At 30.9% G+C, this 15,671-nt stretch overlaps 1 long non-coding RNA gene across 1 annotated transcript in view; it reads left to right on the plus strand.

Moving 5' to 3' along the window:
• Positions 1-4,163: 4,163 nt before the first annotated feature.
• The window catches only part of LOC111086577, a 19,765-nt gene continuing 8,257 nt past the window's right edge, over positions 4,164-15,671 (plus strand). The window contains exon 1 of the long non-coding RNA XR_002611312.1: positions 4,164-4,300. This is a non-coding gene — a long non-coding RNA (uncharacterized LOC111086577). The remainder of the gene's footprint in view (positions 4,301-15,671) is intronic.

Raw genomic sequence — 15,671 nt, forward strand, 5'->3', positions numbered from 1 at the left:
AATTGGTAATAATGTAACTTAAAGCTGTATTTATATTTGGTAATAATGTAACTTAAAGCTGTATTTATATTTGGTAATAATGTAACTTAAAGCTGTATTTATATTCGGTAATAATGTAACTTAGAATTATAATTATAATCGTTAATAATGTAACTTAAAGCTATATTTATAATCGATAATAATAATGTAACTTACAGCTGTATTTATATTCGGTAATAATGTAAGTTAAAGCTATATTTATAATAGTTATTAATGTAACTTAAAGCTGTATTTATATTCGCTAATAATGTAACTTAGAATTATAATTATAATCGATAATAATGTAACTTAAAGCTGTGTTTATAATCAGTAATGATGTAACTTAAAGCTATATTTATAATCGGTAATAATGTAACTTAAAGCTGTGTTTATAATCGGTAATAATAATGTAACTTACAGCTGTATTTATAATCGGTAACAAAGCAACTAAAAGCTGTATTTATATCGGTAATAATAATGTAACTTACAGCTGTATTTATATTCGGTAATAATGTAACTTAAAGCTATATTTATATTCGTTAATAATGTTATTAACGATTATAAATATAGTTTTAAGTTACATTATTACCGAATATAAATACAGCTTTAAGTTACATTATTACGGATTATAAACACAGCTTTAAGTAACATTATTACGGATTATAAATACAGCTTTAAGTTACATTATTACCGAATATAAATAAAGCTTTAAGTTACATTATTACCGAATATAAATACAGCTGTAAGTTACATTATTATTACCGATATAAATACAGCTTTTAGTTGCTTTATTACCGATTATAAATATAGCTGTGTAACTTAAAGCTATATTTATAATCGGTAATAATGTAACTTAAAGCTGTGTTTATAGTCGGTAATAATAATAATGTAACTTACAGCTGTATTTATATTCGGTAATAATGTAACTTAAAGCTGTATTTATATTCGGTAATCATGTAACTTAGAATTATAATTATAATCGTTAATAATGTTACTTAAAGCTATATTTATAATCGGTAATAAAGCAACTAAAAGCTGTATTTATATCGGTAAAAATAATATAACTTACAGCTGTACTTATATTCGGTAATAATGTAACTTAAAGCAATATTTAGATTTGGTAATAATGTAACTTAAAGCTATATTTATAATCGTTAATAATGTAACTTAAAGCTGTGTTTATAATCGGTAATGATGTTACTTAAAGCTGTGTTTATAATGAGTAATAATGTAACTTAAAGCTATATTTATAATCGGTAATAATGTAACTTAAAGCTGTGTTTATAATCGGTAATAATAATAATGTGACTTACAGCTGTATTTATATTCGGTAATAATGTAACTTAAAGCTGTATTTATATTCGGTAATATTGTAAGTTAAAGCTATATTGATAATCGTTATTAATGTAACTTAAAGCTATATTTATAATCGTTAGTAATGTAACTTAAAGCTATATTTATATTGGTAATAATAATGTAACTTACAGCTGTATTTATATTCGGTAATAATGTAACATACAGCTGTATTTATATTCGGTAATAATGTAACTTAAAGCAATATTTAGATTCGGTAATATTGTAACTTAAAGCTATGTTTATAATCGTTAATGATGTAATTTAAAGCTGTGTTTATAATCGGTAATAATAATAATGTAACTTACAGCTGTATTCATATTTGGTAATATTGTAAGTTAAAGCTATATTTATAATCGTTATTAATGTAACTTAAAACTATATTTATAATCGGTAATAATGTAACTTGAAGCTTTATTTATATTCGGTAATAATGTAACTTAAAGCTATATTTATAATCGGTAATAATGTAACTTCAAGCTGTATTTATATTCGATAATAATGTACCTTAAAGCTATATTTATAATCATTAATAATGTAACTTAAAGCTATATTTATATTCGACAATAATGTACCTTAAAGGTGTGTTTATAATCGGTAATAATAATGTAACTTACAGCTGTATTTATATTCGGTAATAATGTAACTTACAGCTGTATTTATATTCGTTAATAATGTTACTTAAAGCTGTGTTTATAATCGGTAATAATAATGTAACTTACAGCTGTATTAATATTCGGTAATAATGTAACTCAAAGCTATATTCATAATCGTTTATAATGTAACTTAAAGTTATATTTATAATCGGTAATAATGTAACTTCAAGCTGTATTTATATTCGATAATAATGTACCTTAAAGGTGTGTTTATAATCGGTAATAATAATGTAACTTACAGCTGTATTTATATTCGGTAATAATGTAACTTACAGCTGTATTTATATTCCGTAATAATGTAACTTAAAGCAATATTTAGATTCGGTAATAATGTAACTTAAAGCTATATTTATATTCGGTAATAATGTAACTTAGAATTATAATTATAATCGTTAATAATGTAACTTAAAACTATATTTATAATCGGTAATAATGTAACTTAAAGCTCTATTTATATTCGGTAATAATGTAACTTAGAATTATAATTATAATCGTTAATAATGTAACTTAAAGCTATATTTATAATCGGTAATAATAATGTAACCTACAGCTGTATTGACATTCGGTAATAATGTAAGTTAAAGCTATATTTATAATAGTTATTAATGTAACTTAAAGCTATATTTATAATCGGTAATAATGTAACTTAAAGCTGTATTTATATTCGGTAATAATGTAACTTAGAATTATAATTATAATCGTTAATAATGTAACTTAAAACTATATTTATAATCGGTAATAATGTAACTTCAAGCTGTATTTATATTCGATAATAATGTACCTTAAAGGTGTGTTTATAATCGGTAATAATAATGTAACTTACAGCTGTATTGAAATTCGGTAATAATGTAACTTACAGCTGTATTTATAATTGGTAATAATGTAACTTACAGCTGTATTTATATTCGGTCATAATAATGTAACTTACAGTTGTATTTATATTCGATAATAATGTAACTTACATCTGTATTTATATTCAATAATATTGTAACTTACAGCTGTATTTATATTTGGTAATAATGTAACTTAAAGCTATATCTATAATTGGTAATAATATAACTTTTGTTGATTTCATCTACACTTATACTAAGCCTTCGCTCAGAAAAAACCCTAAGCTCTTCTTTTCTTACGGCTTTCCAGTGGCACAGCGGTATGTCTGCAGACTTAATGCTAGAAACCGAGTTTCGATACTCGTGGTGGGCAGAGTGCAGATAGCCCTTGTGTAGCTTTGTGCTTAACTTCAAAACAACAACATCTTTATTATGTATATAGAGAGAAAGAAGGAGAGAATAAGAAGATTTTTATTCATTAAGTTCATCCACCATAATGTGCAATAACCATAAATTTACTATCTGGAAACAAACTATAGTTTTGGGGAGATATTGGTTTGCACTTTGCACAACAAATGTTTATTCTATTAATAGATATATATATTAAATCTATCGCCTAGGAGAAAGATCGTACAATACGCCAGCATTCTCGTATTATATGTTATAATATATAACTTCTAAACAGAAGAGTAAAAGAAGAAGTGAACAAGAAAGCTGCAGCTGAATGGGAAGAGACTGCCAAGAAAGATTATCAATATTTAAGAGTTAGACTATTTCATTTGAGATTGTTTGTTTATTTTAGAGCAAAACCACATTGGGCTATAAGCTTCAATAAAAATGAACCAAACCAAACTAATTTACCTTCTCAGATATAGTAGCTGACAAACTAAAAAGTAAAATTGTAGAATATATCTGAGTAGAAGAGATATTTAAGGATGTAAGACTTTCTCAAATTTAACCAATTTATAGACTTAGCCAATATTAGATCCCTCAACCAGTGCCAGGCGTGGCCCAGTACTTAGTTCGCCCAGATTGTGAATCCGAGTTTATTTGACATCATATTAAGTGAATTATATACATATTTGTAATCTGCTGTTTAGTAAAGCATATTTTAAGCTCTAAACATTAACATATCAGTTGGGTGAGGTTATGTCAACTATGGTATTTTTTCCGTTAGAATCGGTATTGACCAAGTTATTTTTCGTTGGCTTTTGCCATCCTGGTGTGTCACACGTATAGCTATAGGTTATATACCTATATCTATTTTCAAATATAAGAATATCTTATTCGTTTCTCGCAGACGGTTAACCTTGCTCCCAGCTGTGTAAACGAGAAAAATCAACCCTTGAGGATTACGTCATCCGATAATTTACCTCGACGAGACAGCGCCCTCTGATTTTATGATGTCATTATCGTTATCAGATAGTAATTCTAAATTTTATTGTAAGTATACCTCTAATATACGATACAAGTATTTAAAATTCGGTTTTGTGGCACTTTTTGTTTTCTGTCATGAAATGAAAACAGCTAGAATAATAAACACTATATACAGTTTCATGTAAGTTTCGAAAACAAAGATCTTTGTTGACCAGTTCGTGTGGGAGGAAGAGTTATTTTCCGTTTAATTCGATAATTTCATCCTCTTCTCGGAGTGATCGAAAACTAAATATAATTTTTAATAATTAAGTAAGTAAATTAACGTTAATTTTATAAAGTTGTAATTGATAAATGAAGAGACATTTACAATTTGGAAATTACAAGAAAAACAAGAAACTAATTTATGTAGTTTTCTAGCACTTGAACTGAGAAGTACTTTATTCTATTATGCGTTTCATGTTCATAAAGGGTAATCAGGAATGAACTCAACTGATGTTATTTTTTTATATTGATTTTTAGTTTCCGTGTTATTAAATTTCGAGTTACCAACAGTTTTTGTTTCTTTATCCTTTATCTATGTTGTCAAATGTATCTGATTTGGTTCTGTGTTTCCATTTCTCGCATTTCTTCTTTGTATATATTTTAGTGGATGTTATGGAAGTTCATGAATGTTAGTCACATCATGAAAACATAGCTATAGAATTATGGTGATTCATAGATCAAGAAGTTTAGTTAGTTTTCTAGGAAAAAATAACAATAGAATTATGGTGATTCATAGATCAAGAAGTTTAGTTAGTTTTCTAGGAAAAAATAACAATAGAATTATGGTGATTCATAGATCAAGAAGTTTAGTTAGTTTTGTAGGAAAAAAATAACAATATAATTATGGTGATTCATAGATCAAGAAGTTTAGTTAGTTTTGTAGGAAAAAAATAAAAATATAATTATGGTGATTCATAGATCAAGAAGTTTACTTAGTTTTCTAGGAAAAATAACAATAGAATTATGGTGATTCATAGATCAAGAAGTTTAATTAGTTTTCTAGGAAAAAATAACAATAGAATTATGGTGATTCATAGATCAAGAAGTTTAATTAGTTTTCTAGGAAAAAATAACAATATAATTATGGTGATTCATAGATCAAGAAGTTTAATTAGTTTTCTAGGAAAAAATAACAATAGAATTAAGGTGATTCATAGATCAAGAAGTTTAGTTAGTTTTCGGATATTCGCGCAAATTACTCAAGAACTATCTGCACTAGCCGTCCTTAATTATAACTGATATACTAGAAGGAATGTAGATAGTCATCACTCACCACCAACTCTTGAGTTAATCTGAGTGATTAGTGGCGGTAAAAAGAGGCGAATGAAATACCCGTAGATCAGTAGTCCAACATATAAAACAGTGGCAACGTTTCTCAATCACCAAACAACGTCCTCGAGAACGCATTTTAATTAGAAAAAAGATAAATTACTTATCTGACATCCAATGGCATGTCGAGGAATTACTTAACTGACATCCAATGGCACGTCGAGGAATTACTTATCTGACATCCAATGGCACGTCGACCATTTAAAAGTTTTTATTTGCATTTTTGTTTGAAGAAGAGTTGTTTGTTAAAACTTTAATTATACAAGTAAAACACTGAAATAAAGCTGATTTTACAAAAAGTAAAAATTGAATGCGCGGCAGTCTATCTAAGAAGTCAGATTGGCGGTGAAACTGTTTAGATAAAGTAATAGGCATTCATTTGTCGTTACATACAGTAAAAGTGAGTAACAGCTGTATGTAAAAGAGGTAATGTTCTATATACAGTTGTCTGTGGTGGTGCAGACCAGCAGCTATCACCACGTGTAGCCCTGAGAAAATCTGGTTCTGCAATTTACTGAGTTTGAGTTCGTATAAAAAAATGAACACTTCGGTGAACAGTTATGTGTACAAAAGGTAAAACTGGAGTTAATGAATTTGAAGTCAAACAGGGATAAAGATGTTGATAAACAAAGTAAAATAGGAGATGAAATTCATATCGTATGAGTTGACGTTGGTTGGTAATAAGTAGAAATATCATTAGTATCTGTTTTATTGTAGTGTCATATCGCACTTGCTGCCAGCTAAGAAATGCATCTTTTATATAGAAGTAAGATTGGAGTTGCAGCTAGCAAGACTGCAGCGAAACCTTATACTTAGAAAAGAAGACTTGGAGTTACAAATTTTTAAATAGAAGTAAGCATTGGTTACATCAAGCAAGATTGTAGTGTAACTCTAAATTTAAAAAGGATGGCTTAGAGTTACAGCTTTTTATACAGAAGTAAGACTTAAGTTACAGCAAGCAAGACTAAGTCGAAACTCTATTCTTAGAAAAGAAGCCTTAGAGTTATAACTCTGTGAAAAACACAATTTAGTGAAAACTGTTAACTCTAAGACATAAAACGAGTGCAGCTGTGTGTATTAAATGTAATATACAGCTATGTGGGAAAGAAGTAAAATAGGGATACAGCCGTGTGTTCATGTGTGTAAGACCTAATTTGATGGATATAATTGTCTGTATCTCTAGATCAAAATTATCCTGATATACGAGTGAAAGAATAAGAAGTATGATTGTGAATACAGTTGTTTTGATAAACAATGTAACTGTAGTATTTGGTATTTTCAGCAGTAACTGTGCCTTTTACGATAAACGGAATAGACACCAATGTATTTTTAAAAATATGATTCATGGATAGCTGTCCCTAATTTTGAACTTCTGACTGAGAAATTGAAACAAGCCATTAACACCCACTGCTTGGACAGCTACTTTTAACTCAATAGTGGGATTTACTGTCATTTTTATAACACGCACACGCCTGAAAGTAACGAGCGTGTTATAACTACAGTAAAGCTGTCTTATAAGAAGTATACTTATGAGTAAATCTGTCTCTATAACAAGTGTAACTGTAAGTAAATGTTTCTCTATAAGAATTATAATACTAAATAAAGCTGTCTGTCTCTAGACGAAGCACAACTGTACGTAAAGCTGCCTCTAGAAGTATAATTGTGAGTACAGCTGCTTGTATCTATAAGAAGTATAATTGTGAGTAAAGCTGCTTGTGTCTATAAGAAGTATAATTGTGAGTATAGCTGCTTGTATCTGTAAGAAGTGTAATTGTGAGTACAGATGCTTGTATCTGTAAGTTATAGATACAAGCAGCTGTACTCACAATTACACTTGTTATAGATACAAGCAGCAGTACTCACAATTATACTTCTTATAGATACAAGCAGCTGTACTCACAATTATACTTCTTATAGACACAAGCAGCTTTACTCACAATTATACTTCTTACAGATACAAGCAGCTGTACTCACAATTATACTTCTTATAGATACAAGCAGCTGTACTCACAATTATACTTCTTACAGATACAAGCAGCTGTACTCACAATTACACTTCTTATAGACACAAGCAGCTTTACTCACAATTATACTTCTTATAGACACAAGCAGCTTTACTCACAATTACACTTCTTATAGATACAAGCAGCTGTACTCACAATTACACTGATAGATACAAGCAGCTGTACTCACAATTACACTTGAAGTGATACAAATACAAATACAGATCGACACCCATTGGCTGTGAACATTTTTTTTTTCTGTTAGTTGTCGACCACCCGTAATTAGTAATGAGTAAATACAAAATATAGTGACATAGGCACACGCTACTTATTCCATTAATTAAAAAAAAATTCTAACGGTCTACGTATAACAGTGTACGGAACTTCTTTCAGTAAGATAGTGACCCCTGTGAATTCACTTGTAGAGACGATTGTTACTTTTCAGAGAAGGAGTTCAATATTGATTTTACAAACGAGCTGTATCCTCAATTCTACTTGGACGCCAGTATCTGTACAAAAATAAATACCCAAATCTTCCCCTTATTCAGATAGTTTTTACTCGAATCTTACTTCCTATATAACCAGTACACTTGTTATAGATACAAGCAGCTGTACTCACAATTACACTTGTTATAGATACAAGCAGCTGTACTCACAATTACACTTGTTAGCTAGCTGTAAAGTGAAAAAACTACTATTTTGACAGGTTGTATCCCCTCGGGAATTTGGTGGAAGGATCGTCTTTGTTTGCTGATGAATTAAAGTTTACCTACGGATACTTTAGGTTGTCAATATTAAATTTCTAAGCCACTCCATTTGCTTGTTTAAATACAATTTGGCGTGGATAGTAACATTTATATAGACGTTGATTTGCATACGTAAACATACAGAAACCTATCAACGGATGAATACGTTTCACAACATTCTCTAATGCCCTTGACCTTTACATTATTTTAGGTTGTGCATCTTTCTTTCCCTTCTAAGTGTGTGCGTGAATAAACAATGTCCAAACACAACTGTTCATGATGAGATTTAAACCTCAAATCACTGATTTGTTTATTTACCGTTCACTGCCGGATGGGTCCACCATATGTTACCTCAGTTTGAATAGTTTTTGTCCGTGAAAAGACTCATAGTAAAGAAATGACCAAACAAACTAATTGAAATCAACCGTTTTATATGTAAAAATACAAAGTGGATTCATGTAAATATTAGTGTGATTAGTTGTAATATTGGTGCTATCTCTCTCTTTACAATTTGTGTGATTCATGTACCATTAGAGACTCTGTAACCACCAGCAAGCGGACAAACGAGCAGTTAAATGCACAGATAAGTAAGAAAACTATTTTTTTAAAGTCAGTTGGATCCTCTCCTCATCGATAATTGTATGGTAACAAATAAAATAAATCATAAGTTCCAGTCAGTATTACAAGATATGAAACAAAAATCAGTTAGAACGAAATATTTTTCACGGAAAGCAGCAAAAGATGGATAAATTATATTACCATAAATATCATGTCTGAATTAGATGCTATATTTATTCCCTAATTTAAATATGCTTAGCTTTTGTTTGTTTGCTGTTGAGAATAAAGCTACATGACGAGCTATCTGTGTTGTGCCCACAACGAATATCGAAACCTGGTTTTTAGCGTTCAGACATACCTCTGAGCCACTGGGAGTCTTAGCTTTAGCCCAAAACAAAAAATATTGTGTCAGTTATAAAGACACACTTCAAATATTGTAATATTTTTATTTATTTGTATTGTTGTTTTCAGCGCAAATCTACACAATGAAATCGAACCCCGTATTCAAGGGTTATATGTCCGAAGAGTTACCGTTGATCCATCAGGGGGAAATGTTCGTTAAAAAAGACTATCATGGTCTATACCTAATATAGCATTGGTAACGATATAGTCACGTGGTATTATCAGACTTGATAAAGGCCATCAAATCTAAATACATTATCCATATTTCCTATGCATCTTTGGAGCACTTTGATGAATTTACATTTTCAACTTTCGACACCATAATAGTTATGTTATATATTGTGGTAACATTAAATCGAACACTTAGAGTCAGAATGACTTTATTATAATGCATTATGTCCCCGTAACTGTAAGAGGTCACCTTGTGACATTCTGTAACATGTCATTCAAAAACATGTTCTCAAGAATTAATTTTTCTCTAAGTTTCTCATCGAAAAGTGGCAGCTTTAATAACTGTTATCAGTTAATGTTAGGCTATAACTTATATACACTTTTTCTTATCAAGAATACTATAAACACCAAATACGACTTAAATCTCGTGCACTAACATACTTTGGAAATATAAAAAATAATGGGAAAACGTTTGATTAAAATACTTTATTACTAATTTTATTGCGTTTACTGAAGTAAATTTTTAATTAAGGAGCAAAAGATGCTGAACATCATTTATTTATATGAATAACTGTTTTACATATAAAATTTAGTTATAGGTTTGAGGGTTTCGTGCAGTTTATAAACTTTTTTATTTAAGCAAAAACTTATAAAATTAATGTGATATAAGCCATGGAAGGCTTCTCGAGTTCACTTATAATACTTCAATAAAAACATGATAATTACACACAAATTTTGACTTTGATAAAGGTGAAACTTACACCTTTTGCTACATAGTACCCAAAACAAACAGTGGTGGCCACTCGAGGAGGATGTAACAAGTTAAAATATACAATCAAATACACTGACTGCTACTGTCGGAAAGGTTGAACAACAAGAAAATCACACACACTACCTAGTAGGAGAGTATAATATAGAATATAATGTTCGAAAACTACGACAAAATTCTAAGATGTTGTGGAAGCATTAATATTTTCATTAATAAAAGCTTCATCTGGATATGGTTTAATTAATAACATATTTACAAGCTTTATTTTCATTAATAACGTATGTGTGTGTGTATGTAAGATATATTTTGATTAGTGGCATCTTTATCTATATATATTTTGATTAATAACATATTTACAAGCTTTATCTTCATTAATAACGTATGTGTGTGTGTATGTAAGATATATTTTGATTAGTGGCATCTTTATCTATATATATTTTGATTAATAACATATTTAAATAGATTTATCTTCATTAATAACGTATGTGTGTGTGTATGTGAGATATATTTTGATTGGTGGCATCTTTATCTATATATATTTTGATTAGTGGCATCTTTATCTATATATATTTTGATTAATAACATATTTAAATAGACATATTTTAATTAATATCGTCTTAATCTAGTTATATTTTGATTATTAACGTCTTCACCTAAATTTTGCGGAGTAAGATATTATCGACTGGCATGTTATATGATTCGTAACGAGTTGATGTTATTTTATAGAACGTTCTTTAGTTATCACCAAAAGTTTGTTAAGTACTATCTCAGATGTAAGTGAGTAACAAGGAGTCGGAATGATATATTTATATATTCTCGGTTAATCTCTGATGTACAGTATTTGTTTCATACTGGACTATGAAGAGACCAGGTTGATAACGAAGTCTTGTTCTTAGTTAAAATAAGAAGAACGTTCGCTATTCAGTCCTAGAACCTGAATCAAATGTTTATTTGTAAAGTTTCGATAAGAAATAGAAAAACTTCCTACAACTAAATCGTAACTCGAGCAACCAAAAAAGTTCTAGACAAAATTAGTTTAATTTCATTTTGTAACACAATCTCGTCTGAACTTACTGTTTTTAATATATAATACAAAGTTAAAGACAGGAATAACTTATCAAATTCTATTGTCAAAAAGCAGGAATGCCTTGGAATTTTGTTCCGAGAACTCTCACACCTGAAACCTAATGCAAGTTTCGTAAATTCAAGAAACCTACTGGAAGAAAGTTATTAGCAATTTATTTTGTTTCTTATAGTACGTAACCTGTAATAGCTAAACGATAAGATTGTGATTCGATATACTTGTTCTTTTTACTTTCTTTCTTTCCAACTTTCATTAATCTTTCTATTCACCGAGCCACTTACCGTCACTATGAGGTTGTCACTCCAGCATAGTGTTTGTCAGAATGTATAAAATACTTTATTACCAATTTTATTACGGTCACTGAAGTAAATTTTTAAATGAAAGGAGCGTTATTCCAGAAAATTAAAACTACAATAATTGTATGAAAAGTGTGATAATATAATAATAAAAGCACGTGTTCAGTGTTTGTTTCAGCTACAACAAGACAACTAAGCTAGCTCAAAAACTAATAATTTACTTAACATTTCTTCTTACTTGTAATTTAATTCGGACAATTAACAGTTTTCACTTTCCTAAGTTTTATTAATGATTTGTTTAAACTTTCACCTTTGACTTACATGCGATTTACACCTAAAGTTCAGATGGAAAAGTTAGGATATGTGATGCAACTTACTAGACTTTAAAATCATAAGCAAGTAGAGTACGCTACTAGTAGAAGCACATAAAGGTCTCAACTCAAACTTGAGCGAACGATAACGCAGCTAAACTAGAAATAATGCTATAAAATAATAAATTTCAACTTTCATGTAAGTGGTTTGAATGCAGAACTTGAAGGGAAATTTCAAATAATACATATGATCTAAGAATAAGTGCTATTTTTGCGTGTTTAATTGTTTATTTGCCTATTTGTAAGATAGTTTGTCACGTGCCAAAATCTTATTCGCAATGTCTTCGGACAGGACAAAACATTAATTGAAACAGACTCAGTCTAATTGTTTTGATCTTTAGTGACGCAACATCCGGTAGAAGCTTGTTCACATGGTGTTTTATGTAATAGCCAATTTAGCCGTCAGTCACAGTGGTCATATAATTCTGTGACACCTGTGTGGCTAATAAATTAATCCTTTGGGCTTAATTTGACCATCTCGTTAACGTCGAATATTTCCGGTGGTAGCAGAAACTGTGTATGGATGTACACTATAATAACTGACAGATAAAATAGTCATTCATTGGTATTCAGATGGGACCTCTGACCCCTTATCCTCCTCTTAACAACTTTAAATTACACAGGATCTGACTTGTAGGGGAGAGAGAAACTAATCGGTCAAAATAAAGTGTTGTTCTGCGTAAAGAATCAATGAAGTTTTTGTTACAAACATCTAATTACTTTTTTCTACCAAGTGCTATTAACATTTTTCGTAATCATTAACTTTTGTTTAATCTAATTACCTTCCTCCCTAATAAACACTTCACAAAAAAGTACATAAGCCTATATCGTGTGGAACTGCCTGTTAATCGAAATCAAAGCAGTCGACAGTTACGAAGCAGTTTAAGCTTCAGCCACGGCAGCGTTTATTTGGTTGACTTTGAAAACCAAGCATGGCCTGGTGGTTAGGGCGCTCTACTCGCAATCCACGTGTCACCTTTTCAACCGTGGGGGCATTATAATGTGATGGTCAATCCTACTATTCGTTGGTAAAATAGTAGCCCAAGAGTTGGCGGTGGGTGGTGTTGACTAGCTGACTTTTCTCTAGTCTATCACTGCTAAATTAGTGACGGCTAGCGCAGATAGCCCTCGAGTAGCTTTATGCCAAATTAAAAACAAATCAATCCAAGCATAGATGGTGAGATGGTGTGCGTCGCTCGCTGGTACTAAGACAGTAGCAAGAGTTTTATTGAAATGGCTGTCAAACTCGTAGAACTAGAAAACTTAATAAAGTTAGGGGTTTTAGAATCACTCTGGGGTATACTTCAGAATTCCTGAACGTTTCATGGGCAAGAGTTTTATTGAAATGGCTGTCAAACTCGAAGAACTAGAAAAATTAATAAAGTTAGGGGTTTTACAATCCCTCTGGGGTATACTTCAGATTCCTGAACGTTTCATGGGCAAGAGGTTTATCGAAATGGTTGTTAGACTCGTAAAAACGGGAAAATTAATAAAGTTAGGGGTTTTAGAATCACTCTGGGGTATACTTCAGAATTCCTGAACGTTTCATGGGCAAGAGTTTTATCGAAATGGTTGTTAGACTCGTAAAAACGGGAAAATTAATAAAGTTAGGGGTTTTAGAACCACTCTGGGGTATACTTCAGAATTCCTGAACGTTTCATGATGATCGAAGGTTAGAAACTTTGAAAATGTTCGTTACCGACATCCAAACAGACATTCAGGCACAAGCCGCTTTATAATACAGAATTATTTTTCTGTATATACTCTAGGCTACATACTGTAACAAAAATTTTGAAATAGTTCAAGTAGACTCAGTCAGAGTTAACCATAACATAAAGCAATATAAAAGAATATAACACGTTTGTTGAAGTACAGGCTCGACAATGGTTTCCACAACAACAAGAACAACAAAAGTGTAAAATATTATCTCTTCAATATTTTGTCTGTTTAAAATTATTATCAACCCTGGTGTGATACTTTCTCACACTAAAGTGAAATAAGTCTTGTCTATATCGGTTTAATACATCATTTCACTATTTTTAATATGGTGCATTTAATCAGTATCCTATGTATAATAAGATTAAGCATAAAGACCGGAGGTGGTTGAGACTAAGTGAGAACGGCAGAGTGGCTTGGGTGTGTTGTGTGTGTCTGTGTACGTACCACTTACTTCAATGAACACTATTGGACTATCCATAGAACAGTGTATGATTAGGTTTTTTTCAGATGTTTTCTTATGTCTGACACGACTGAGACAAACTCAAGCAGTAAACCTGTAGGATGTTGGACTCTCACTCACTATCTATTGAAGCCTAAATGAAGACCTTGACCTTTTAGAACATATCCTGCTAATTCGTCATTTTTGTTATCAGCAAACTTCCTGTCTGAACTCACTGGAGTAACATTCAAACTACATCTGAAAATAAGGAATAAGTAATTACTGCTTAAGCTCTGCTAACCACCTGTTCTACGCTTCTTCCACTCACTGATGCCATGTTTCATCATTCCTTTAACAAGAAACGTTTGTTTTACAGCACATTTGTACGAAATACAACTGGGCTTTAACTCAAATCCAAGCTTGCATTGTATTTCTGTGAGAAAAAGAAATAGTTAAGAAACTCCTATTGAATTATTCAAAGGAATTTTATACATTGAATGTTTATTTATCCCGTTGCTTGAGTAATCTTACGATATTAAGAAGGATAGCACCGGCGTCTTCCTCGTGAAGGGGCTGAGGGAACTTTACTCTACATTCTGTAGATACACACACTGTAGTATTTAAGAAGCGACCCAGCTTTAACTTCACTCTACATCCTTTAGATACACATACTGTAGTATTTAGGAAGTGAACCAGCTTTAACTTCACTCTACATCCTGTAGATACACATACTGTAGTATTTAGGAAGTGAACCAGCTTTTACTTCACTCTACATCCCGTAGATACACATACTGTAGTATTTAAAAAGTGAACCAGCTTTAACTTCACTCTACATCCTGTAGATACACATATTGTAGTATTTAGGAAGTGAACCAGCTTCAACTCCACTCTACATCCTGTAGATACACATACTATAGTATTTAGGAAGTGAACCAGCTTTAACAGTAAGCATTGTTGGTTGGGTGTGGGGCTACAGGGTAGACCAAGATACGTTTGGGGGTATTTTTAGCCCCAGCATGCCCCTCTCTTACCACCGCCTTTGACTCTTAGTTTATGATGATTTAACTATAATCAACGTGAATCTTCTCCGAAACAGAAGCTCAGTAGAATATTCATAAGATAGCCATTAGATCGTTCTTGCATATTTATTTTAATTTGTAAAGCGAATTTAAGAAGATTAAAAAACAACCACAAGTAACCCAGACAATTTTACATTCATTAAAAAAGTGTAATTGGATTCTCTAAATAGATTTGGATTTAGAACACACACACCCACTCACCATCACAGTCAAAAGTAAAACTGACATGAAAATATACATATATATATATATAAAAGGAAAGCATCCGATGGTAAGTAGTGTTGCAACTATCCAATCAATTACATGAACTCAGAGTCGTAAACAGACAGGTAGAATGGTATCTGGGGCGCCGTTATATCAGAGGGTCAAAATTGAGCCGGATATTTAAATGTTTAATTTATATATATATATATATATATATATATATAT

This window comes from Limulus polyphemus, unplaced genomic scaffold, assembly GCF_000517525.1.
Source record: "Limulus polyphemus unplaced genomic scaffold, Limulus_polyphemus-2.1.2 Scaffold1207, whole genome shotgun sequence".
Lineage (NCBI taxonomy): Eukaryota > Metazoa > Arthropoda > Merostomata > Xiphosura > Limulidae > Limulus > Limulus polyphemus.